Source organism: Amphiura filiformis, chromosome 9 (genome assembly GCF_039555335.1).
Source record: "Amphiura filiformis chromosome 9, Afil_fr2py, whole genome shotgun sequence".
Classification (NCBI taxonomy): domain Eukaryota; kingdom Metazoa; phylum Echinodermata; class Ophiuroidea; order Amphilepidida; family Amphiuridae; genus Amphiura; species Amphiura filiformis.
Window position 1 is genome coordinate 33,789,146 of NC_092636.1, and position 26,171 is coordinate 33,815,316.

Sequence of the window (26,171 nt, forward strand, 5' to 3'; positions counted from 1 at the left end):
ATGACAACTAAACACTCCAAGTTAGTTCCAATATAAATGGGCCCCGCAGGGCAAGAAAGTTAGTGTGACCGCTGTCCCCACCATCAACAAAAAACATCAAGGCCGCAGGGCCAGCAGGCCCGAGGCCGGAGACTCCCATACGACAACTAAACACTCCAAGTGAGTTCCAATATAAAAGTGCCCCGCAGGGCAAGAAAGCTAGTATATGTGCTATTACTCGCTATTAGCGCTAATAGCGCTATTAGCGCTAATAGCACGGTTTTCCTAGAGTTAGAATATTTTCAAATGTATCAAAATTGCATATGATGTGCTATTACTCGCTATTAGCGCTAATAGCGCGCTTTCCCTAGACTTAGAATCTTTTTAAATTTAGCACAATTGCATATGACGTGCTATTTCTTGCTATTAGCGCTAATAGCGCTATTAGCGCTAATAGCGCGCTTTCCCTAGACTTAGAATATTTTCACATTTAGCACAATTGCATATGACGTGCTATTACTCGCTATTAGCGCTAATAGCGCTAATACCACGCTTTTCCTAGAGTTAGAATATTTTCAAATTTAGCAACATTGCGTATGATGTGCTATTACTCGCTATTAGCGCTAATAGCGCTAATAGCACGCTTTTCCTAGAGTTAGAATATTTTCAAATTTAGCAACATTGCGTATGATGTGCTATTACTCGCTATTAGTGCTAATAGTGCTATTAGCGCTAATAGCACGCTTTTCCTAGAGTTAGAATATTTTCAAATTTAGCAACATTGGGTATGATGTGCTATTACTCGCTATTAGCGCTAATAGCGCTAATAGCACGCTTTTCCTAGAGTTAGAATATTTTACTATTTAGCAAAATTGCATATGATGTGCTATTACTCGCTATAGCACGCTTTTCCTAGAGTTAGAATATTTTCAAATTTAGCAACATTGCGTATGATGTGCTATTACTCGCTATTAGCGCTAATAGCGCTATTAGCGCTAATAGCACGCTTTTCCTAGAGTTAGAATATTTTACTATTTAGCAAAATTGCATATGTGCTATTAATCGCTATTAGCGCTATTAGCGCTAATAGCGCGCTTTCCCTAGACTTAGAATCTTTTTAAATTTAGCACAATTGCATATGACGTGCTATTTCTTGCTATTAGCGCTATTAGCGCTATTAGCGCTAATAGCGTGCTTTCCCTAGACTTAGAATATTTTCACATTTAGCACAATTGCATATGACGTGCTATTACTCGCTATTAGCGCTAATAGCGCGCTTTCCCTAGACTTAGAATATGTTCACATTTAGCACAATTGCATATGACGTGCTATTAATCGCTATTAGCGCTAATAGCGCTATTAGCGCTAATAGCACGCTTTTCCTGGAGTTTGAATATTTTGAAATTTAGCTAAATTGCATATGATGTGCTATTACTCGCTATTAGCGCTAATAGCGCTATTAGCACTAATAGCGCGCTTTCCCTAGACTTAGAATCTTTTTTAATTTAGCACAATTGCATATGACGTGCTATTTCTTGCTATTAGCGCTATTAGCGCTAATAGCACGCTTTTTCTAGAGTTAGAATATTTTCAATTTAGCACAATTGCATATGACGCTAATAATACGCTATTAGTGCTAATTCTTGAGTGGCTCTTAGCAGAATTAACACTTTTTGGATAGCGTTGCTAATAGCGCTATTTCTCATAGACTCTATACACTAATTTTGTGCTAATAGCAGTTTTAGCAAAATAGCGCTAATTCTGCTAAGAGCCAATCCCGCACCTTCCTCCAGCCCGGCTAGCTCAGTCGGTAGAGCATGGGACTCTTAATCCGTCAATATGTAACAGTCCGGCTAGCTCAGTCGGTAGAGCATGGGACTCTTAATCCCAGGATCGTGGGTTCGAGCCCCACGTTGGGCGTCATTATTTTATTTTTTATTTATCTTATTTGCAAAACAATGTAATACATGCAAGTACATTAGAAATTAGAACTACAATTGTCACGTCAATATGTAACAGCCCGGCTAGCTCAGTCGGTAGAGCATGGGACTCTTAATCCCAGGGTCGTGGGTTCGAGCCCCACGTTGGGCGTTGTTATTTTATTTATCTTATTTGCAAAACAATGTAATACATGCAAGTACATTTGAACTACAATCGTCACGTCAATATGTAACAGCCCGGCTAGCTCAGTCGGTAGAGCATGGGACTCTTAATCCCAGGGTCGTGGGTTCGAGCCCCACGTTGGGCGTTATTATTTTATTTATCTTATTTGCAAAACAATGTAATACATGCAAGTACATTTGAACTACAATTGTAACGTCAATATGTAACAGCCCGGCTAGCTCAGTCGGTAGAGCATGGGACTCTTAATCCCAGGGTCGTGGGTTCGAGCCCCACGTTGGGCGTTATCATTTTATAATTTTATTTATCTTATTTGCAAAACAATTTAATACATGCAAGTAGATTTAAACTACAATTGTCACGTCAATATGTAACAGCCCGGCTTGCTCAGTCGGTAGAGCATGGGACTCTTAATCCCAGGGTCGTGGTTCGAGCCCCACGTTGGGCGTTATTATTTTATTTATCTTATTTGCAAAACAATGTAACACATGCAAGTACATTTGAACTACAATTGTAACGTCAATCTGTAACAGCCCGGCTAGCTCAGTCGGTAGAGCATGGGACTCTTAATCCCAGGGTCGTGGGTTCGAGCCCCACGTTGGGCGTTAGTGTTTTATTTTTTTATTTATCTTATTGGCAAAACAATGTAATACATACAAGTACATTTGTGACCATCCTCCACAACTGAGTCCGGATGTCGGCAGTGCCACTATTGAGATATGCTCCATCGAACTTAACAATAAACAACAGGAAACAAAGGATTTATTGCCTGTTTTATTGATTTTTCACTACTTAAATGTCAAGTACTATAGACATGATATACATTATTTTAAAGCTAATTTCAAGCAGAATATTTTGGTCGAATATCTCAAAAATGATGATTGGCGACTTCAGGGCTCAGTTGTGCTGAGGGGTCACATTTGAACTACATTATTGTAACGTCAATATATAACAGCCCGGCTAGCTCAGTCGGTAGAGCATTATACTCTTAATCCCAGGGTCGTTGGTTTGAGCCCCACGTTGGGCGTTACTATTTTATTTTATTTTTTTATTTGCAAAACAATGTAATACATGCAAGTACATCTGAACGACAACTGTAAGATCAATATGTAACAGCCCGGCTAGCTCAGTCGGTAGAGCATGGGACTCTTAATCCCAGGGTCGTGGGTTTGAGCCCCACGTTGGGCGTCATTATTTTATTGTTTTATTTATCTTATTTGCAAAACAATGTAATACATGCAAGTACATTTGAACTACAATCGTCACGTCAATATCTAACAGCCTGGCTAGCTCAGTCGGTAGAGCATGGGACTCTTAATCCCAGGGTCGTGGGTTCGAGCCCACGTTGGGCGTTATTATTTTATTTATCTTATTTGCAAAACAATGTAATACATGCAAGTACATTTGAACTACAATTGTAACGTCAATATGTAACAGCCCGGCTAGCTCAGTCGGTAGAGCATGGGACTCTTAATCCCAGGGTCGTGGGTTCGAGCCCCACGTTGGGCGTTATTGTTTTATAATTTTATTTATCTTATTTCCAAAACAATTTAATACATGCAAGTACATTTGAACTACAATTGTCACGTCAATATGTAACAGCCCGGCTTGCTCAGTCGGTAGAGCATGGGACTCTTAATCCCAGGGTAGTGGTTCGAGCCCCACGTTGGGCGTTATTATGTTATTTATCTTATTTGCAAAACAATGTAATACATGCAAGTACATTTGAACTACAATTGTAACGTCAATATGTAACAGCCGGCTAGCTCAGTCGGTAGAGCATGGGACTCTTAATCCCAGGGTCGTGGGTTCGAGCCCCATGTTGGGCGTTAGTGTTTTATTTTTTTATTTATCTTATTGGCAAAACAATGTAATACATACAAGTACATTTTGAACTACATTATTGTAACGTCAATATATAACAGCCCGGCTAGCTCAGTCGGTAGAGCATTATACTCTTAATCCCAGGGTCGTTGGTTTGAGCCCCACGTTGGGCGTTACTATTTTATTTTATTTTTTTATTTGCAAAACAATGTAATACATGCAAGTACATCTGAACTACAATTGTAAGATCAATATGTAACAGCCCGGCTAGCTCAGTCGGTAGAGCATGGGACTCTTAATCCCAGGGTCGTGGGTTCGAGCCCCACGTTGGGCATTATTATTTTATTTTTCTTATTCGCAAAACAATGTAATACATGCAAGTACATTTGAACTACAATTATAACGTCAATATGTAACAGCCCGGCTAGCTCAGTCGGTAGAGCATGGGACTCTTAATACCAGGGTCGTGGGTTCGAGCCCCACCTTGGGCGTTATTATTTTATTTATCTTATTTGCAAAACAATTTAATACATGCAAGTACATTTGATCTACAATTGTCAAGTCAATATGTAACAGCCCGGCTAGCTCAGTCGGTAGAGCATGGGACTCTTAATCCCAGGGTCGTGGGTTCGAGCCCCACGTTGGGCGTTATTATTTTATTTATCTTATTTGCAAAACTATGTAATACATGCAAGTACATTTGAACTACAATTGTAAAGTCAAGATGTAACAGCCCGGCTAGCTCAGTCGGTAGAGCATGGGACTCTTAATCCCAGGGTCGTGGGTTCGAGCCCCACGTTGGGCGTTAGTGTTTTATTTTTTATTTATCTTATTGGCAAAACAATGTAATACATGCAAGTACATTTGAACTACATTATTGTAACGTCAATAAATAACAGCCCGGCTAGCTCAGTCGGTAGAGCATTATACTCTTAATCCCAGGGTCGTTGGTTCGAGCCCCACGTTGGGCGTTACTATTTTATTTTTTTATTTTTATTTGCAAAACAATGTAATACATGCAAGTACATCTGAACTACAATTGTAAGAACAATATGTAACAGCCCGGCTAGCTCAGTCGGTAGAGCATGGGACTCTTAATCCCAGGGTCGTGGGTTCGAGCCCCACGTTGGGCGTTATTGTTTTATTTTTTTTTAAATATTTCTTGTTTTTGCAAAACAATGTAATACACGTGAGTACATTTGATTGTAACGTTCTTTTTTTTAATCTATCTTGTTTTTGCATAACAATGTAACAATGCAAGTACATTTGAACTACAATTGTAATGTCAAAATATAACAGCCAGGCTAGCTCAGTCGAGGAAGGCGCGGTATTGGCTTATTGCACGATTAGCGCGATGTTGCTAATGACGCTATTAGCATTTCTTTAGTATGATACCTCTATGGATATTGGCGACATTAGCAACGCATAGCGTATGAAAGCAACAAAAAACGCTATTAGCGCTAATATCGCATGTTAGCGTAGATGTACTAATGACGTTATTAGCGGTCATTAGCGCTAGTAGCGTATGATAGCACCATGGGCACTATTAGCGCTAATATCATCTGTTAGCGTCAGATGTTCTAATGCCGTTATTAGTGGTCATTAGCACCTCATTTGCTAAAAGTAAAATTAGTAGCCATTCGAAGACGCCATGATTTCTGGCCCTGATTTCTGGCCCTATTTCTGGCCCTATTTGAACTCCATTAGTTGTAAGTCTTTACTATAGAAGTCTCTGGCCTCAGCCCCTAGATATTGCGCAATTACTGACGGACTGGGGTGTCAGAGTTGTTTTAATTTTGACAGGAGTCACCTCAGACCGTCAGGGCTTAAAAACATTAACTGTTACTGCTAGCGTCACATGTGCTAATATCGTTATTAGCTGTCATTGGCGACTCATTTGCAATTGTGTTAAAAGTGAAAATATTAGCCATTAGAAGACGCGATTTACCATGCTTTCTTGCTCTGCGGGGCTCTTCTATATTTGAACTCTATTAGTTGTAAGTCTTTACTATGGAAGTCTCCGGCCTCAGCCCCTAGATATTTTGCAATTCCTGACGGGCTGGGGTGTCAGATTTATTGTAATTTACACACGAGTCATATCAGACCACCTTAGCTTAAAAACATTTATCTGTTACTACTAGCGTCAGATGTGCTAACAACGTTTAAATATTAGTTGTCATTAGCGACTCATTTGCAATTGTATTAAAAGTGAACATATTCTATGCCATTGGAAGACGCGATCCGCGTTGTTTTCTTGCCCTGTGGGGCTCTTTTGGATTTGAACTCCATTAGCCTTTACTATGGAAGTCTCCGGCTACAGCTCTGCCGGGCTTGTGGCCTTGATTTTTTAAAGCCATGGCGGGCTGGGGTGCCCGGTTTATTTTCAACCTGGTCTTGCAACTAAACTTCTCTAGTCTCTTGTTATCAATATTACATTTCAATGTCGTTATAAGGTTACCCAAGGTTTTAACATTAACATTATTTTTAGAGACAGTCTATGCAACACGATCTCAACATAGCACAAATAATTTGAGATATATCATGATATGCTTGAAAAAACTTCCCAAACCTTTGTTGACGAGTTTATGTTGATTGTAGCAAAATAAGTTTGTTTAATCTGCTTTAATTTAGAATAACCGCCACACAGTGTCATCGACCCTATATCTTCATGGCAGGAATCGCCATGGTAGGTTAAATCCACAGCCACGATTAGCCATTTGGTTCAAACCTTTAAAGCTCTTTTAAACTAATAATTAGTCGAGGGACATAACTAAGGCTACTCACAATAGCCGGGTAATCGATCTTGGTTGTGCGTGATTAAGCTTGTATACCCCATTGAGGTCAATGGTCATCGACTTTTATACTGCCTACAGTGAGTGCAGCTGTACTACACGCTGCACGCTGTAGTCCATAACAGGACCAACGCAATATAAAATGGTCAAATTTTGAGTTCAAAGCGCACGGCCAATTTTCAAAGCGCATTCTAGCGACTATCATATCTGTTCAACACGTATTTCCAAGTTTATGAGACCAAATCTGGTTTCTTGAGAAAAAAATCATGACGGGAGATATTCATCATTTTCTAACCCGGTATCAGAAGATTTTCGTCTGATATCAAAATCGTGCATAGCAATTCACGTGTATCGATCCCGTGTATTCATTTTAGTGTCCCTTCTGCACCAAATAATTATTAGCCAGGCGGTGTCGGTGTGCGCCACCATGGCGTAACCATAAGTTTTTACTGCAAACCATAAGCAATAAACCGAAGATGTAACGCTCGTAGTAATTTTGCGTATTTTTTATTCAAAATGTGCTATATGATATATCAATTCATGTTAAAATTTATATGTTTAAATATAATGTATATGGGATTCGCAGAGTCTGATCAGGGATCGATATAATGGGATAGGCATCGTAGTATTACGTAACACACCGAAAGATGTAGTTTAACTCTAGACAATAGGCGCCATATTGCAGGAGGGTTAGAGTTCATAGAGGAAACGTTAAAGGTTAGTAGATTAGGTCACCCAGGCACATCACTAATGTGTTTCACGAGTTGTAATACCGACAGGTAAAAACATTGATTTTGTAAAATTCTCCCGATTTTTAAAATTACTAAATAAGGTTAGTACTTCAAACCATTCTTTGATGAATCTATGCAATATGACGGTAATTTTGAAACATCTAAGAATCAATCGTAAACTTCTTCATGATACCCATGTTGTAGCGCATGGTCAAAGCAGGCTCTTGCGCTATCCACAGACTATCCGGTGGAAACTTCAAAGCAACGATCATGCGTTAATATTTACAAAATGGCGAATGATGTAGTTTAAGGGGCGCAACACTAAATCACTACGCATTTTATGTAAGAACGAAATTCGGCTAATATAGTCCATAGTGAGTATGAGATTGTAGCGACCATATCTACCGACATGTTCACTTTAAATCACTCAATATCAGCTCATATGAATTCGACAAGTGTCTTCAATGATAACATGCAGAAAAAACCGGACATTTTATCTCAAAAGCAATTCTCTGTGGCGGATGAAGACAACTTCCGATTTTGAAATGTGAGTGGTGAATTTAGTATATTTTAGGCCATATTTTTGCACCGCGAAATAGCGAAAAAAGTCAACGGTCATCGATATATGCCGACAAAAGTTTTGGAATCTACAGAAACAGAGCTTTAATTTGATACCAAATTTATTTTGCCAAGTATTGCAGGGACGCCAGGAATGGCGCTCGAAGTAGGCCAAAATCACACGTTATCCTATGGGACGCTTATTTAGTGTTGCGCCCCTTAAGTCGAACAATAGCGTGACCGGCGTGACGTAGTTTTTGGCATTGTTCCTATATGCACTTTCACCCTCCTGGTCTGATGTTAGAAATCAGCATAAAATAGTGATGAACCTACGCACAAACAGCTTTTGAAAATGTTTAATTTGTAGATTGCGTTCGTTCCAAGCTGGTACAAGTAGCCCAAATTTGTTTTGGTAAAAAGGCGAATAATTAGCTCATCATGTTGGAAGGAGGTTTATATAAACACTCTTTTATCGGAGAACAAGGTTTAAAATCACATACATGCTCCACATTATAAAGTTGTACTTGAAAACCTAAAACGTGTTTAACAGTTTAAAAAAATTGTGAGTGTTAATAAACGTCAGTTTTAAAACCTTTTGATCCTTGATTTTTGACAGTTTTCGAAGGGTGTTATAGAAACCTGTGAAACGCGTTATTTGCCCCTAAACTTGAATTTTATTAAATCGACTCTGGATCGCGTGCAAAGAACACAAACATACCAGCGTTGAAGATGATATCAAATTTCTCCATGGATCTACAATAGCTTTAATAGAGGTGAGTAACACCCAAACCATGCAAGTGTTCTTTCTACGTGAACATGGTGAATTCAGGGTAATATTTAGACATCCAGGGCAGGAAGTTTAGCCCGGAGTTTAGGCTGACAGGCAGGTATGGCAAGCGAAATGTGCAATAATTCGCATAATTAAAAAACCGAGATTTTGAATCTAAAAGAACAAGATTTAGAATTGGAAGATACTGTTTTTTCAATTGAAAAACCAAGATTTGCCAACGAAAGACGCTGGTTCTTCGCCCGCTTCTTTGATTGAAAATCCTGATTTTACGATCGAAACTCCAGTTGTTCGATTTATAAGTAAACATCTTGGTTTTTCGATCACGAACCAAGACCTAATTAGGAAATTTTGGTTTTTCAAAAAACCTAGGTTTTCAATCGAAAACAAAAACACACCAATTGAAGATTTCCTTGAACGACCTGTTTTATTTGGTTCTATTCGATAAGCCAAGATTGTATCCGGGATTGTGTGTGATCTCCGCAAAAAAAATTATCGAAAACCCTGTTTGCACCTTTCGCTTGCCATAGACAGGTTGGATTTTGGAGGGACAGCAAATTTTGCTGCTCCGCTCCTCTCAACCCGGATCTTAATAGTCTTTTAAGACTCTTTTTAAATAGTAAGTTAAAACTTACTATATCTAAAAAGAGTATTGCTATTATACTGAATGGTATACCTTTCACCTATATTTACTAGGCAAGTTGTTGTGTTTATATCGATACCTGGTGAAACTGAGCAATGTTAGTGCCGGTGTTCGTGTAATTCCAAACAATTTTGCGTGATTTTGACACATAATCGGGTATTCGCGCTGGTTTATACATGTAGCGCCATTACATAGATCATGGCACAAAGGATCGTTTTGCAGTCACCATTAAAATAAGAAATGAAAATGTCAATTATTGTGAAACCATATCATCTATTCTTTTCAACATACCAGTAATAGTATTTAAAGGTATAGGCTTCACCCTCTCGTATTAATTCATTTGATCAGGCCATCCTTTCCATCCGAAATTATGAGCTCCTGTGCCGTGTTGTTGCGGATGTATATGTAGGCCTACGACTCAATGGGTGCAGGTCTGTTCCGAAGTGGTTTTGTTCCGAATTATATTTGCTCCGAACGGTAATTTCCCTGAAAATATTATTCAGAAGAGTTTCTGCCACTCGTATACTATTATCTAATACACCTCCGAAGTAAATAAAAATAAAACCTTTTGGAGTAACGATTTTTTTCGGGGAAATAATCTTTCGCAATAATAACCATTCGGAGAAATAACCGGCATTATCGGACAAACGACCCTTCGGACAAACTACCTTTCGGACAAATAAAAAACCTTTCAGATTTATACCCTCTCCACGCACACACGGAAAAGCGTGTTCGAACAAACGACATTTCACAACGAAAACCGTTCGGAACAGAAAGACTTATTTTCTCGATTCAAATGTGCTAACTTGGTGTTGACGAGTTTTAACATTTTTGCAATGTGGTAAACATTCGCCGCCGAATTTGGGCATGTGTGCCGAACTTGTGCATTTTGTGCAAAATTATGAAATTTACACTGTTTTAGAGCCTATAATATGTAGTTTTAGACGTATTCAAAAGAAGTATAAAAAGGAATATTACTTCAGCAGTTAATTTGTGCGATAGAAATATTTCTTTTAGCGCGGAATGCCGAATTTTGGCACTATTGCCAACTTTGGACATAATGTTGTGCGGCTATGAACTTAATCATTTCGGAAATGTGCTTGCTGAAGGTAATTTTGCAGTAATTGGCCAATTTTGCCTAAGATTGGCACCGTTTTTACATTTATGTCAACACGATTAAGTAGGCCTACTGAGGGATCTAACGTTTTGTAAGTTGTACGGATTAATTTGCCGCGGGACGCAATTGGCCAGTTTTTCCTATAGTTTTGGCACCGGGTTTAAGCTGCGGGTCTAGCTTTGAGATGTGAACAGTGTGACATTAGAATTGTATTTTTATTTTTCCCAGGTATGTTAAAGTTACATTTATTATAAGGGACTATAAATTGAAAAACAGAATAGGTCTATAAGCTCCTGTGCCAAGCCTGACGCAAACATAATTTCCCCTCAGATTCACAGTATGGTAGGTAATACAAAAATGTTGGAGAAATCCCGATATTGTCACCTAATTTTTCTTAAAATATTGATTAATAAAACAACAACGTTAGTTTCCCCACTGAATTACAAGGCCGTCTAGATGAACGCGAGTACAATGCAATTCATGCCAATTCCCTGTTTAAAACACACACAATACATACAGAAAATTAAGATCTTCAAAAATTTAAAACGGTTGTCAAAGGGACTCTGTAGATGCACGAATTTAAACACAACTATTTGAAGAAAAAGAACAAAATATTGGGTGAACATTGTTAGACACGCAGTTAAATTCAGTTTTGTAAACGTGCAGAGCCAAATGTGACACCCTCACTGACATATCTAATGTTCTCTGGTGCAACATTATTTTGATTATGCAAGATTGTCCTATATCTGTCAATGATATTTGAAGACCTGAGCGCAAGAAGACCGTAAGCCCACTTGGCCCCTCAACATGTATAAACTCAAGTTGCGTATAGTTTCGTATATAGTTTGGTAATGTTTTATACATGTTCAGGGGTCAAAACAAATCTTTCACAACCTTTCATGATGTTTTCACCCTGGCACATGTATTAAACATTATAAAACCCTAAGAAACTATACGTAACTTTAGTGTATACATGTTGATGGGCTAAGTTGACTACTTACGGTCTTCTTGCGCTCAGGTCTTCATTTAGAAATAAGATCATGCCAATATTTAGCCAGTATACTATTGAATCATTTAAGGTGCAAACTGTCACGTCAATCACGTTTAAGAACAATTTTTCACAATTAAACAAGAAAAGTAAACAGTGTTTCCTTATATTATACAGCGTGCCAACTCTATGGTGCAATATATGGTTTGCTATCAAACATACGAACAAACACAGTAGCCCCATTTCAAACACAATATATGAACAAATCAAAATTATTGTCGTTAAGTATAGAGTTTCATCAGGGCAGAATCCTGTGACTAGAATACAGTGTCTTATAAACACAGTCTTATGGGAATATATCGGCTGCCAACTTATTCTACACCATTTGCTCTTTGGACCTTCATGCACGTACCTTAGTCAAATTAATAGTTAAGATAACACAATTATCATGATTATTGCGACTTTCGACCGGATGCCGACGTTATTTTTGTACCAAGCTAGCGAATAAATAATATATTCGACACTTGCATTTTACTCTCATAAAAATGTTTGCAATTTTACATCATTTTGAATTTACGTTCTGATTCTGAAATATCCATCAATTATTGTGATGTGTAGTGAAATCGTTAATTTCGACAGGCTTCAAATATGCTATACTGAAGCGTTTTTGAAACTAAAACTACTGAAATATTTGCATATTCCTACCGCTGATAAAGAAGGTGAAGATAATAGCAAAACGTGTTGTAGATTTAGGCTGCTTGTGTAAATTCGATAAATGACAAGCAAATTACAGTAAATAGTATTCAGATCGAAGATTATATTATGATTGACACAAAGGACATGAATAAGTGTGGCATAGACGTGAATTATAATTCAAACTGGTTGATAAGGAAAATGGGCTGATCCAGTTGAAATCCATACACCCCTATGGAAGAAATGACCGTCTCCCACACCCGCTCCCACACAGGGGGTGTAGATTTCAAATGGAGCTACCCATTCAGACAACCCCATTTAACATTCACACTCCCTGGGTGGAAGATTAAGGTCATGTCTTCCGTAGGGGGTGTATGGATTTCAACGGGAATAGCCCAATGGTCATAGAGATGGGAGGATATAGGATATGAGCAAAAGGTGGAGGTGGTTGGTAGAAGATGAGAATATTGAGAAGGTGGAGGAAGAAGAGGAAGTGAGAGGAAGACGGAGACGGGAAGAACTCAGGAAGAAGATAAAATACCGAAGATGTTCGAATTCAAGCTATAGTATAGAATTTCTTGGAAAAAGACACTTAATAATACATGTACTTCACTGAATATCAAAAGTAACGCCAATAACTTGACTGATAGAGTACAGAACTAATTTGAAAATCAAGGACTTTGTCATTTAATGATAATTGTTATTTACCCATTTCATCTTCTGACCTCAACTTCCCTATTAATTTCAACAGTTCGTCATTATTGCACATTACAACATACAGTTTAACGATGTTCTATCATCATTAGCATTCTTCGTCGAGAAATCACCAGTTATTAACATATCAACATTTGCATAGCAATAATTACAATTGTTTACAATAGCTGTTGTGCTTAGCAACATTTGAAAACTTCACCGCACAATCATTTTGCCGCCAATATGCCAACAAGTCAATTCTGCAATTTTCAAATTTTATTGAGCAACAATATTGCAGAAATTAATATTCACTACGCATCATATCCATAAGCTTCTGTCACCCACGACACCATAACTAAAATCTTTTGTTTTAATTTCTCGCCTCAAACCGTGACCCACTTTCTACGCTGAGCGCGAACTCGCCCATAAAGTGCTCCGTTATCTCGCATAATTGAGCCAGCTATATCGTCTTAGGTGTCATTTGCGAATCCAGTCACCCATATGTATGATTCACTATGTCATCTCAAAAATTTACCCAGAGATGTCCAAAATGAAAAACTAGATGATAATTTTAATTTTTTTTCAAGCAGAAAGATGAGTTGTACTTATTTTATTAATTAAAACTAATATCTTCTTTTATACCATGTTTCTTCATTGATATGTGGTGGTGGTGATGGGTTGTGACTGGTAGAAAATGCTAATATCGTATTTTGCTTTGCAAATGTTGGTGTTGCTTCGATTTTGACCAATTATGCAGAATTTAACAAGTGGAATGGTGATTAAGCCTCGGTAACCAATGTCACCCTTAGGGAATGTCCCAAATATTGCGATAATTATCTTCTAGTATCAATATAATGTAAACCCTTAAGTAAAACCACCAATGTTTGGAGGTGTATGAATACCATATTCATCGCAAGGTACCCTCTGGGCATTGAGGTGTTACAGATGGGTCGGATTTTTGGAGTTAATTGGTAAAGATGCGTTTTAAGGCCAGGGGATGGACAATTGGCCATCTTTGATACAAATTTTGATATACTGGTCCCGTTCATTATAATATCAAGCACCTGGACATACTAATGCGGTATTTCATATTTTCAAAGTGTTTAAAATAAACAAATTTGTTTTAAAATCATTGTTAAATGGTTCAAATGATTCACGGATGACATTTTGCACAAAAGAGGTTCAATTGTTTGCCCACGTCGTATCATGTTAATCGTGAAAATGGGATATCATCGGTAATGGTATCTCTATGGAGCAACCAGCAGATGTCTATAGGAGAGTATTTCTGTATGAACTCGTTCCTGAGTGTGACAATGGTTTTGGGCGTGAATCATACATGAATTAACGTGTTGTGCCACTAAGTAACTCACTTCAAAAAGCCGAGTTCAAATATAGTGCATCGGTCATTGGCAAATTTATAATTATAACATGCTTATCAGTTATTATAGGTTATTCGGGAGATTATTATTTCCGTAAAGCAGAAACAATAGATTTATAATGAGTGAATGATTCCAATATGTTGATTTTAATACGTTAAGTAATATTGCTCAAGAATTTATTTTTATATAATAATTGGAACATTGCTAGAAAAATCAACTAGTCAATTTGTATTAAAACATAAGCGTGTGAAATGTAAATATGTTATCTTAAACAATAGTCATAATTTGTATCATGGATTCAACGTTATGTTAATAAAGATGTTATTTAACAATTTATAAGTGAATACTCGTCAAACATATTCCATGCAAAATATTTTGAAAGAATATTTCATTTCGCAGAGGAGTTTATAGCATTACTATTCAGTGTGCCGCATTGTTTTCCACGACCTGCTGCTTACCTTAGCTTTACACGTAAGTCCGGATTTCAAGCGTCCCTAATAATTTCATCCAAGACACCAAGATGCTACCAACTCCAATCTGATACCAGCCAGTGTTCGGCCACTCCTCTCCATCTCGAACTCAACATGCTCAATGGCATCGAAACCACTAACTGTATACCATCATTACGAATCAGATCCCGGACAACAAATTCAAATTCAAAGAAAATCTGACGCTGGGATCAGTGACGTTATTGCGTTCACTTTAAGATGCTGTTAAAATTCAGACAAGAGCACCTTGTTCTGCAAAACATTGGTAGTACAATACGTGTTTAGTCCCGTGTTTAGTTAATGACCAATAAAACATGCATTTGACATTACCTGATGACTCTAAAAATGATGGTATTCACAATTGTCTATGCGTATTTCGTCACTACGTTCGTTCGTCACACAACACCATGTCCCGGGGACGTATTTGAGTAATGTCGAGATAGCTTTGTTACGGAGTCTGGCCCTTTGAACCTCCCATTTCTTTTTTAAACTTCTGTAATTGAATCAAGGTGGCGCACTGTCGACTAACACTAAATCTCTTGTCGAATTTCAGGCTGATTACACTATAATAAATGCAATGTTTGATCAAGCAAGGTGCTTTTCTCTTTATGATCGTTTGTTGTTATCGAGACATATTTGATCATGTCAAGGTTTTGTTTTCTTTCTCCCTTTTGTCTTGGGAAATTCCAGGTTCATTGTACAATCGAAATACAGCTAATATTTTAATTGTAATCAATCATATATGGTACATCAAAAACATTGAATAACTCAATCTTAGAGGACAAGTAATATATACTATTTTAAGTAAACTCTAGTTTATAGCGTTATGTGAAAGTACATAAAGGTACGTTGAAAACTGATGACGAAAATATGTGAATTGTAAAAAAACCATCTCAACTGTTAAGGCCTATTATAAAACCGGGTACATATACTTAGTTTAATAATAACAATACTATATTTAGTAATACGTAGATTTTCCTTGGCTCTTCAAATAACATAACAATTTCAAAATATACAAGATAAAGATTTGACTAATTTTGTTATCTGAAACCACGCCAAGGGTTATACATCGATATTTTAAATACCAAAATGAAAATGAATGTATTCACCATTCGTCACATTTTTCACATCGGTATTAGGTGGACTGTAATAGAATAATAAATTAATGTTCTTTATAGCCATTCCAAGAGGATATAAGTGCCCGAAGCCGAAGAATTCTTCCTAAATTTTTAATAACAATGACACACACAATACGCAGGGACAATTCTATCGGGACTAAAATTGTCTAAACGGCAGAGCGGTGAAGAAAATGCTATGGGTTAAATGAATTCTGCAAGAACCATTTTCAGTGACTATTCTATCACGGTGATTATGGCAAATCGAAAAATGTAACATTAGAGAATTAAAAATTATAATTTTTCATGAATGCTAACTATCTTCTAAAGATATAGACTTTCTACATTGAAAATAGAACAATCATCTATTAATGAAGACTTCATTTGTTATATACTGGAGATCAGGGAGCACGGTGGCCTAGCGGAACGGGCACTGACGGGCACTGACTCATAATCGAACGGGCACTGACTCATAATCGAAAGGTTGCGGGTTCGAGCCCCGGCGACGCCATCGTGTTGTGCCCTTGAGTAAGGCACTTTATCTCGATTACTCCTCTCCACCCAGGTGTTTAAATGGGTACCGGCATTCTTAAATGCTGGGAAGGTAACAGACTCGCTGTAGAGGAGGTGTAGCGATCCCCCTATAGCAACATTATACATGGAGGAGTCTGGCTCAATCACCAATGAAAGAGAGATGGGCACTCCGATCACTGTTTATACAGGATCGACTCCTTTACCTTTACCTTTTTTATACTGGAGATAGTGTTTGCTATCTTCTGAAGAGATCTTTTGCTATCTACTGAAGATAGCATTTGCTATACTGAAGATAACGTGTGTTTTCTACTGAAGATGACATTTGCTATCTACTGAAGATAGCATTTATGCCACTGAATAAATGTGTTGGAAATAACATTGCGATCCTCTGAAGATAGCCTTTTAGTTATACATGTATTGAATTGAAAATAGCATTTGCAATCTACTGGAGATAGCGATCGACCTATACCATCTACTGAAAATATCGTTTAAAATCTATTATATCCACTGAAGATCCATTTTGTTATATACTCAAGATAACATGCAATCCACTGAAGATTCGTTTTGTTATCTACTCAAGAAAACATGCATACCGGTATATGTACTGAGAGCATTATGTTTCCTATTCACGAGCAGAAATCATGTTTCTACGGACGATAGAATTTGTCATACCAAAAATAAAGTTTACCATAGTATCTTCTGAAATTGTTTTACCTACTGAAGATAGATTTCGCCATCTATTGATTACAGCATTTGTTTGCTCTTACATGAAATAATCGTTTTGCTATTCATCACCCGAAGAAAATTTTATGTGGAAAAGGGATATACATCAATGAATATTTTAAAAAAAGCTTGAACAAATATTCCGTAAAAAAAATACATTTTAGCCCTTGTTTAGCCTATTGTTGTTTTTAAGGATGGTCCGTTTCTCTGTTCTTTGTTTCTCCAGTTTATAACAGCAAGAATGCTGTAAATAAACAGAAATAATTATTCTGTAAATAAACTGACATTATGTAAAAAGCAGGAAAATTCTGTACAAAAAAAAAACGTGACAATTTTGCAAAATTTAAACAGGAAAATTCAGTTAAAAAACAGATAATTGCTGGCAGCCCAGCATCAGTAGCAGTTATTTTTTGTCGTTTAACATGATTTTTGTGTGGAAATATTTTAAAATGACCAGAAAAATATTAATTTCAGACTATTATAGCCACAGAATTGCTTTATTTTTTCTGTATAATTTTTAGGGGATAGGCAACGCGACGGTCACCTCGTGAAAAATTTAGGAGGGGACGTGTCCCTAGTCTCGGTCCCAGCCGATTTGTGCTCCTTCGTCACTGGTTTGTTTAGTGACGCGTGACGGAGGAACACAAACCGGCTGGGACCGAGACAAACGTGTCCCCCGTGTCCATCGCCAATGACATTGGCAGAAAAGTACCCTTGGCCGTTGTTACTAAAATGATTTCATATTATGATTAAAATTAAACGATGAACACTTACCTTCCAATCATGCTGCTCTGCGGCTTCTAAAGATGACTCAAGGCTTTTAATCATACGGGTTTAAGTCGGATTGTTATTGCTACATGTATATTAATAGCTTTGTTTCGAAGAAATTCTCACAATGTTTCCCAAAACTTGTAGGTATAGGGTAAATTGGGGTAAATGGAACGCTTAAGCAATAAATCACTTTCTGTGGTCAGGAGGGTATCCATATATGATTTTTGTTTGTTTCAATAAGTAGATAATATGTTTTTACAACTTGTTTTAACAGATAAACTCCCATTTTATGGCTTTGCTTCTTGTATCGGTACAAATACATGCATGGTCATGGTGTTCCAGTTACCCCAACAAATTGGGGTAAATGGAACAGTGGGTTGGGTAATTGGAACAAGGGGCATTACTTGCAAGGAGCCTAAATTCATAGCTATTATTTACATTGAAAAGACATCAGAATATTTTATTTAACATATATTTTGTGACTAAACAAAAGGTTAACAAAAATAATTTTGTTTTCATGTTTTTTTATAAACATGGTCAAATACCACGTAAAAAAACACTTTTTCTCGGTACATAACAGAAAAAAATGATTTTCAGATTTTTAAAAAATCAATAGGAGGCCTAATCTACCATGAATTAATTATTTGTAGTAATTAATTTCATAATAATTAAACCAATTAGTAAAAAAATATTAACATGTTATATATAATTGAAGTCAGTCAACCGTGTTCCATTTACCCCAAGTGGATCTGTTGTGGGGTAAATGGAACACCAAACTAATTAATTAGCTAATTAGCATATTAATTTGCATAATTTCATCATTAAAATCTGCTATTTTATTGTTTAAACCATTTATGTTATTGTAGAAAACAAACATATTGCCAATATTGTAAGACAACTCTCAGCACAACATTCAAATATTTAGGAATCAATACCCTTAAATTAGTAATGTTCACTGAACCGTAGCACCACTTCAAGGTCAGTGACAACATTTGAGATTTTCTTCCACTCAAATACCGAGTAAACCCACGCTTGGGGTATGAAACGAAAGCAGAACGTATGGCGTTGGGGTAAATGGAACAGTCGGTATGATGTTGCCCAATTTTTTTCTTGATTGAGGGAATTGTATTCTCAGCGTTCCATTTACCCCACCGTTCCATTTACCCCAATTTACCCTAATTTAACTAATTTTTGGTTGGTCTACATATGGTCCAAGCAAAGAAATGACAAGGACTACATTGTAGGTCCTATGTTATATACTCATATTCTATCAAATTGCAAATAAATCGATATATTCCAGATGTCCCCGTTATTTTGTTTGCAGAGTGTGCCATTGCTGATAAATAGAGGTTTATAAAATGCAACAACATTTAGTTTATCCTGGGTGCGAATAAACTTTATAAATATTATAAATTGACTTCATAGTTCGCCATATTAATAATACCTGTCAATCATTTGGTAAAATAGATTTTAAATATCGGGTCTAAACACTTTTATTGAATGATTAACAGTCGTTGATTGCAAACGCATGATCAGATTGTTTTGTTTTTGTTTGTTTTTTATAATAACCGCAGCCCTACCTTGACAAACAAAATAATAGCATTTGTATTTTCGAAAAAGTTAATTGCAGACATCAAAGCATCAAAATGATTACCATTGACTAATATGAGATGTAAAAGATCATAATCTTATTTAGGAATGTCTAAGGGAACAACCCAAAAGATCGATGACGTCCTATAACGAAATAGAAATTCCGTTCGTTAGGAAGCTGACCCTCTCCCTCCCTCCAACCCGAAAGGACAACTTTGACCGATGTTTTGACTAGTTTCAACAAACGTAGCCTAATCGGGACTTTTTTCTGACAACGCAAGGATCAGGAACTAGGAATAGACTTTCGTTTGAGCCTTGAGCACTTGAACTTTTGATTTGCCTCCCCCAGCAGATGGTGTCTTATATGGGGGTCGGACTGGCAGGCCAAAGGGGGTAGTGATAGAGGGGCTTACCTCTCAGAACAACAAAATAAAAAAGGCCTCCTCCTTTCATTACCGGGCGATCACGATAGAATTTCAGTCATTAAGACTCTGTAGAGCAAGCGTTAACATTGCTATCCAATAACCAAGCAGCCTGGGGTAGTAAGTAAGGTGTCAAATTCGGCAGCCGATTCAAGGGGTACGTTTGGAGAAGTCTTTAGGTATAGGCCTATAATTAAGAATTTTGATTTGGGGTTAAAATGGGGTATACGTATGGTTAGGGTTTTAGATTAGTAGTCACTGGTCACTTTAAAATCTTAAAACCATATTTTTGGCCCTGTTTAAGTTCACTATTCATCACTGTAACTGTCAAAAAGGTAAATTGGAAATGTGTGAATTATTGTTTTCACCAGCATGACCAACTAATATCTTACATTTACTCCATAGAAGAAAATAAAAGGAAACGCAACATCTCTTGATTAGAAAACAAACAAAAGAATTAAACCCGTGCACACTTGTTTTGTTTTATAATTTAAAAGAATGCGGTCTACCTCAATTGAAGTAACGGAGCTAAGAAAAAGAAATAAAGGAGGAAAAAGAAAGAAAAAAATTACAGCATTACATGGATTCGAACTTGTGACCTTCGGGTGAGAAGCGATTGAACTAACACTGAGCCACTGGGGGAAGCTAGTAATAATCGCAGACGATTTCAGTGTATTTAATGATCTGCCATGCTACTGTATCAGGTATTGTGTTATTGATCATCAATCCAATAATTCATTCAACCCATGGTTTGATCTTACTATGCGGTATTTATCTTACTTTTTTTTAAATATGCACGGTCACATCACCGTACATCACACATCTTTGTGTCTGCGATATGTAGGCTATATAGAAGGGAAAAAAAACTATTATGTTGTTTCTTTTGCGGATTGATACATAAAGCCCTTTAAGCATAGTGTGACTTATATCACGTGAGGGACCGAACAGTCTTGGCGTAATAATATTTTTCTCAGCTCAACCGGTTGGAGTCATTTTTAAAGAGGTAGGTGTACATGAAAAATAATCAGAGACATCAATAATTTGTGTAAATTTAGTGGTGGCGTTGCATGTGTTTACGCCAAATGTTGGCATGCGCAGTTCGTCATCGGATCTAGCTGTGAAATTGAATCCCCTCTGTGACTGAATGGAATATCCAACAAGACGTCAGAACCAGCTGAATCAACTGAATGGACTTTAAAAATTCGCGCGAATTTTTAAAGGCCATCTGATTGCGTACATACAACAGGACGTGTCGGAGAGACAGGTGATGATACAAGATTAGCCAGGATAAAAACTACTTTTATAAAACGGTAAGCTTATGATCAAATAATAGGGTAACATAAAAAAAAGTGTTATTGTATAATTGTTGACTTCGCTGCATTTATCTATATTCGGAAATTGGTAATTGTTTGGACACTTACAGCTTTGGTCTAGTGTAACTTAATTTTGAACTTGTGTATGATCAGTTCACGTCAAGACAAAATGGTTCGTTTTATTTTGAACTTATCCTCGAGAGATCATGTTGGTTAAATCAATTTGGACACTGTCACACATACACATATGGTTGAATCCAACCAAAAGTGTCCACGGGCCAAAAATAAAAGTCCAAAATAAAAATATCTCCACAATTTTTTCCTTTTGCCCATTGATTGATTGATGGCATATTGGCCTTATAGAAACCAAAAGTGCCATCACTAATCTTGAAAAATAAATCCAGGACGTGTGATAGTAAATGTGACATCAAAACTCAATGTTACCTACGAATACCACTAGGATGCTTTCACTATCGCAATACTACTCAACCTAAAACAAATAGAATATTCCCATTAACACTTTTTTCGTGTAATGTAGACCACGGGGTATCAGGAAAATGCTAGCTCAACCAGAAAATATGTTTTTATTTTTATAACGCGATCAATATGATCTTAGTCAATTTATGCTAGTTTATTTTTGAAAATGAAGTTCAGTTTCTGTATTTTATTTATCAAATGAGTATGAATAAATTGACATATTGTATAAGAACGAGTGGGATATCTGTTTTCAGGAATATTAGGAATTATACGCATACACCTAATGCTTTATAAAATGATAGGTGAAGAAACCCGGATATTCGTAGGTAACATGAGCGATTTAACAATTTCGATATTGAGTTTCAAATTTTGCTATTATGATAATGAATGAATAAAATGGTAGTTTTTAGATCTCTTTCAGATGGTACGTCCAAATGAATAAGTGCTTTTACCTTAGATCAACATTTTTGATGCTTTTAGCAAGATTTTGAACACTTCATTTTGATATACAAGTAGTTAAACAGCAAATTTACATAATAAATAATTGTTGAATGAATCCGTATATGGGTAATAATATTGTCCGGGGGTACCGCTTAAAGTTGTTGAAAATTAATTTCCATTGGTAGGGACACTTCATTACACATGTCATGTATTATGCTGTATTCGTAAGTAACATTTCAGTATTTTGTAGGTAAGAATTAAACTTTTGGTGGATATCGCAATCAAATCTTCATTTTATAAAGCACTTTGAATGTATTATTTTCTTTATGTGCGTTTATTGATACTTGAGACCCTATCATGTATACTGCGCCAATAAAGTATCCTTACACTTGGAAAAATAATCTCAATTTCCGAACTGAACAATATTGGGGTAAATTTGTTTTTTTTTAATAGATGCACTAGCTAATCCTGCACATTATGACACCACATTGAATCCAATGTGACTTCAAGAAAAGCAAAGTTACAAGCATTTGATTAGACGAAGGTCCAGTTTTAAAAGTGACAAACTAGCCTATTCAAAACTCCACAGACTAGTCATCTGGTTTGAGAGTGGTAAATGGCTAATTTATGCGTTTGGCTTTAATTTAAAACAAAAGGAACAAAAGAAAATTGAAACAAAAGAACTGACAAATAAAATGAAAGCTTTGAAAAGTACAGAGAAGAAAAAACTGAAATAAAAACTGCTTTCAATAACGCTTCATTGAAGAAACTGTGTTGTCTCTTTGTTTCGCTTGTTGGAATCTTTTTGCGCCTTGTATAGGCCAGTTTTCTATTCAAATGCTTGTAACTTTACTTCTTGAGGTCACATTGGATTCAATGTGGTGTCATAATGTGCAGGATTAGATCGTGCATCTATTAAAAAAACAAATTTACCCCAATATTGTTAAGTTTTAAAATTGTGATTATTTTTCCAACTGTAAGGATACTTTATTGGCGCAGTATATATTTAATATCGGTTCACAGTGGTTGAAAGAGGATTGAAGTAAGAAACAAAGGTACTAAAGTGACTTTAATTTGCTTAATTGCACACAAATCGCTTAAAACCGTTATTGCAGACTTGTGAAGTCCATCTTGTAGTCAGTTACGTCTTGTGGCCTTTCGTTTGAGGGCAACTATAATTAGCTTTATACTAGGGTCCACCACTGTGTTGTCTAGATCATGAGACAATGAGAAAAGTCGTTTTTGTTCATGGTATTCGTAGGTAAACTTAGCGAAAACGTCAAAAGTTACCTTCGAATAAACCAATTTGGACACAAATTACTCAGAAACCAGAAGGGCGGTAAACGTTTAAAATGAAGCACACATGACAGTTGACAAATCCAAGTATTTATCCCCTTCTAATCTTCTTCGAATCTGATTTTTCTTTCAAATGAGCAGACCGTCGTCCATTTCAGTACATATTTTTCAACAATTAAGCCGTATTCAGTTTTGCATGGTGGGCATGTATATGTGAATTCGTAACTTTCATTGGCATATGATTTGATAGCAAACATACAGGCCTTCGTTATGTACAAATATGGGCATTGGCATGAATAGCGGTGTTTCACAATACTGCCATGTTTTGTTTTGTTTTGTTTTGAATTGGAAATTCCTCCTTTTGTGTAGGAGCACCTCTTCCTTGAAGAGTAGGTAAAGTTGGTGGGAGTTCACAAAAACACTCTCCCGACAACATAAAGTTAACACTCGCACATAAATAGTCACACAAAGTTACAAGATGAATAGTACATCAAAAATATAGTCATAGATATATCTATAGTCAAAGTTAATGGCGGCAGCACAGGTGCAGAAACGGCGGAGCAAAAATAACTAATCGTATTCCAGATCTGACACAGTATCGGCTTCACTATCGGTATCGGTATCCAAATATGAGTCAGGAAGTGTTTCAATATATTCGTTCATACAGTGGGGGCACGCTCTCATATCATCGGGTATCACCTTCAATCTAACTAGATATTTACCAAATTCCAGGCAGGTGGGGCAGTATTCCGCTTCAGGATCAAACTTGGTATCATAAACCGCACGCTCACAAGAGTTATCTAGAGGATAACTGGAGTCGCGTACAATCACTTTCCAGGGTGAAACAGGGTACACTGCACTCGGAGTCGGGATATCAGTTCCAGGAGGGGCTGGCAGCTGAAGTTTCTTGGAGGGGCTGGCAGCTGAAGTTTCTTGGAGATTTGAGTCCGGTATACTAACAGGCTTAGCTCCCGGAGGGGTTGGCATAGGCTCGCCAGTTGCAGAGTTTTCCGAGAACTTTTCAGGTGGTTTGCAGGCAGTGCGGTGAATTGACCAATGCTTAGCCCGACATTCGTGGTTACAGTACCAAGCGATGGAACACCTGGTACACCTCTTCAAGCGTCCACCACTCTGTGAGTCTGAGGCCAGGCAATCCAAATTAAAGCAGAATTTTTCAGGCGGTGGGGCAGTGAGTTTCAAGTACTGCCTTTGCAGACAGTCGCCAAGTTCACGGGCAGCGCGACAAAGTTCAGGGTCCAGAGTAGAAGTCTGAGAAGTAAATGCTTCAAGGGGTATCGGCTTACCAAACTTGAATTCCGGTGGGGGATCAGGCCTATCAGGTGTTATCTCAGAGTCAATCTCGCCTGACGGGCTTTCCTGTCTGGTCGAGTTTGGGGAAACCCCGGGAGGTTTCACCAGCGGGGTTTTCAAGTTTATCTCCTCGCCATCAAAAGATTGAGCCGGTACGTGCGATGAGGAAAGAGGACTTTGACTTTTTTCCTGTAAGTTAAGTTTCCTAGCTTTCCACAGTTCGAACCTCTTCCGATCTCTTTTCTTTGTAGACGGTGATTTCTTCTTCTTTAGCTTAATATTCCCAGTGGCAGCGTTCAATGGGACAGGCGTGGCATTTTCCGCTCCTGTTGTCCGTTGTTGGGTTTGCCGCGGGTCATCACACGTGACTGTGGTAGCGCGAACATTCAAATCCGGTTTCACTACTGGTGTTTTCCACACAATATCCAAGAAAATTGTACTCTTGGTCTGCTTTAATGACCACACCGGTTCCACATTTGAGATATTCAGCGCCTTCAGTACTTGGTTTATCCTGTCAAAACCTGAGAAAACTGATGAATCCATGTTTTCTCGGAAATTATTGACGGAGATAAAATCCCGGTACGTGCTGCACAGCCGGCCATCACATCACATCATGATGTCAAATTGTATTCGTAGGTAACATTCGGTTACCGAAATTTACCTACGAATACTTGCTTTTATTGTTGACATCTCAAAATATTGAAACGCAGGCTATTGAAACTTGGTAGAAATAAAGAGTGTATTACCCTGCACCTATTGCTTAACTATTGTTAACTATTCTCTCAGTTTGTGGAAATGACACAGCTTTTAACATGTATTCGGAGGTAATGCATATTTTTTACCAAACCTATACCTTTGTGCCATTTAGAATTTCTGGCAGCTAAACACAATAATAAAGATGTCCGAATGCAATGCATTTCAGTATTGGACATATCAAAGCTTGTATCAATTGCGCATTTATTAGTGATTTCCATTTTTAAAGATATATCTATAGTGCTATGAAAAATTGTATTCGTAGGTAATGTAAAAAATACCACTCAAAAAATTATCACAAAAAATTCATAATTATGTACAAATATGTGAAAAATTGAACAGGCAATCTTTGAATACACATCTTTCAGGAAATCAATTTAGATTCAATCCAATGACTTATTTTCATAACTGATTTAGATGTTTTTAAAAATAATTTGAAAAAAATATTTTGAAAAAATGGGTTAAAATAGCATGTTTTTGGGGTCTCTGTCTCTAAGTTTTTCACAGAAGGGGGTCTTATTATATTATGGCGCGAAGCGTATGATCAAGGCGAATAAACACAATACAAAAACGAAATGCCAATTGATTAATACTTATGGCCCTGAACACTCGCCGTGTACACTTTTCGTTGG

At 37.2% G+C, this 26,171-nt stretch overlaps 1 long non-coding RNA gene and 17 other non-coding genes across 18 annotated transcripts in view; all 18 read left to right on the forward strand.

The window, feature by feature from the left end:
* Positions 1–1,826: 1,826 nt before the first annotated feature.
* On the forward strand, positions 1,827–1,899 carry Trnak-cuu (transfer RNA lysine (anticodon CUU)). The gene has a single exon. It is a non-coding gene; the product is annotated as a tRNA-Lys (tRNA).
* A 98-nt stretch (positions 1,900–1,997) lies between these two features.
* Trnak-cuu (transfer RNA lysine (anticodon CUU)) lies at positions 1,998–2,070 on the forward strand. Its single transcript has one exon. It is a non-coding gene; the product is annotated as a tRNA-Lys (tRNA).
* An 84-nt stretch (positions 2,071–2,154) lies between these two features.
* Trnak-cuu (transfer RNA lysine (anticodon CUU)) lies at positions 2,155–2,227 on the forward strand. The gene has a single exon. It is a non-coding gene; the product is annotated as a tRNA-Lys (tRNA).
* Positions 2,228–2,311: 84 nt separating this feature from the next.
* Positions 2,312–2,384, forward strand: Trnak-cuu (transfer RNA lysine (anticodon CUU)). The gene has a single exon. It is a non-coding gene; the product is annotated as a tRNA-Lys (tRNA).
* Positions 2,385–2,476: 92 nt separating this feature from the next.
* On the forward strand, positions 2,477–2,548 carry Trnak-cuu (transfer RNA lysine (anticodon CUU)). The gene has a single exon. It is a non-coding gene; the product is annotated as a tRNA-Lys (tRNA).
* Positions 2,549–2,632: 84 nt separating this feature from the next.
* On the forward strand, positions 2,633–2,705 carry Trnak-cuu (transfer RNA lysine (anticodon CUU)). Its single transcript has one exon. It is a non-coding gene; the product is annotated as a tRNA-Lys (tRNA).
* A 510-nt stretch (positions 2,706–3,215) lies between these two features.
* Positions 3,216–3,288, forward strand: Trnak-cuu (transfer RNA lysine (anticodon CUU)). Its single transcript has one exon. It is a non-coding gene; the product is annotated as a tRNA-Lys (tRNA).
* Positions 3,289–3,380: 92 nt separating this feature from the next.
* Trnak-cuu (transfer RNA lysine (anticodon CUU)) lies at positions 3,381–3,452 on the forward strand. The gene has a single exon. It is a non-coding gene; the product is annotated as a tRNA-Lys (tRNA).
* Positions 3,453–3,536: 84 nt separating this feature from the next.
* On the forward strand, positions 3,537–3,609 carry Trnak-cuu (transfer RNA lysine (anticodon CUU)). Its single transcript has one exon. It is a non-coding gene; the product is annotated as a tRNA-Lys (tRNA).
* A 92-nt stretch (positions 3,610–3,701) lies between these two features.
* On the forward strand, positions 3,702–3,773 carry Trnak-cuu (transfer RNA lysine (anticodon CUU)). The gene has a single exon. It is a non-coding gene; the product is annotated as a tRNA-Lys (tRNA).
* Positions 3,774–3,856: 83 nt separating this feature from the next.
* Positions 3,857–3,929, forward strand: Trnak-cuu (transfer RNA lysine (anticodon CUU)). The gene has a single exon. It is a non-coding gene; the product is annotated as a tRNA-Lys (tRNA).
* Positions 3,930–4,185: 256 nt separating this feature from the next.
* Positions 4,186–4,258, forward strand: Trnak-cuu (transfer RNA lysine (anticodon CUU)). The gene has a single exon. It is a non-coding gene; the product is annotated as a tRNA-Lys (tRNA).
* An 84-nt stretch (positions 4,259–4,342) lies between these two features.
* Trnak-cuu (transfer RNA lysine (anticodon CUU)) lies at positions 4,343–4,415 on the forward strand. The gene has a single exon. It is a non-coding gene; the product is annotated as a tRNA-Lys (tRNA).
* An 84-nt stretch (positions 4,416–4,499) lies between these two features.
* Trnak-cuu (transfer RNA lysine (anticodon CUU)) lies at positions 4,500–4,572 on the forward strand. The gene has a single exon. It is a non-coding gene; the product is annotated as a tRNA-Lys (tRNA).
* An 84-nt stretch (positions 4,573–4,656) lies between these two features.
* Positions 4,657–4,729, forward strand: Trnak-cuu (transfer RNA lysine (anticodon CUU)). The gene has a single exon. It is a non-coding gene; the product is annotated as a tRNA-Lys (tRNA).
* A 93-nt stretch (positions 4,730–4,822) lies between these two features.
* Trnak-cuu (transfer RNA lysine (anticodon CUU)) lies at positions 4,823–4,895 on the forward strand. The gene has a single exon. It is a non-coding gene; the product is annotated as a tRNA-Lys (tRNA).
* Positions 4,896–4,984: 89 nt separating this feature from the next.
* Trnak-cuu (transfer RNA lysine (anticodon CUU)) lies at positions 4,985–5,057 on the forward strand. Its single transcript has one exon. It is a non-coding gene; the product is annotated as a tRNA-Lys (tRNA).
* A 16,084-nt stretch (positions 5,058–21,141) lies between these two features.
* Positions 21,142–26,171, forward strand: part of LOC140160903 (uncharacterized) — a 16,408-nt gene continuing 11,378 nt past the window's right edge. The window contains exon 1 of the long non-coding RNA XR_011860026.1: positions 21,142–21,258. This is a non-coding gene — a long non-coding RNA (uncharacterized lncRNA). The remainder of the gene's footprint in view (positions 21,259–26,171) is intronic.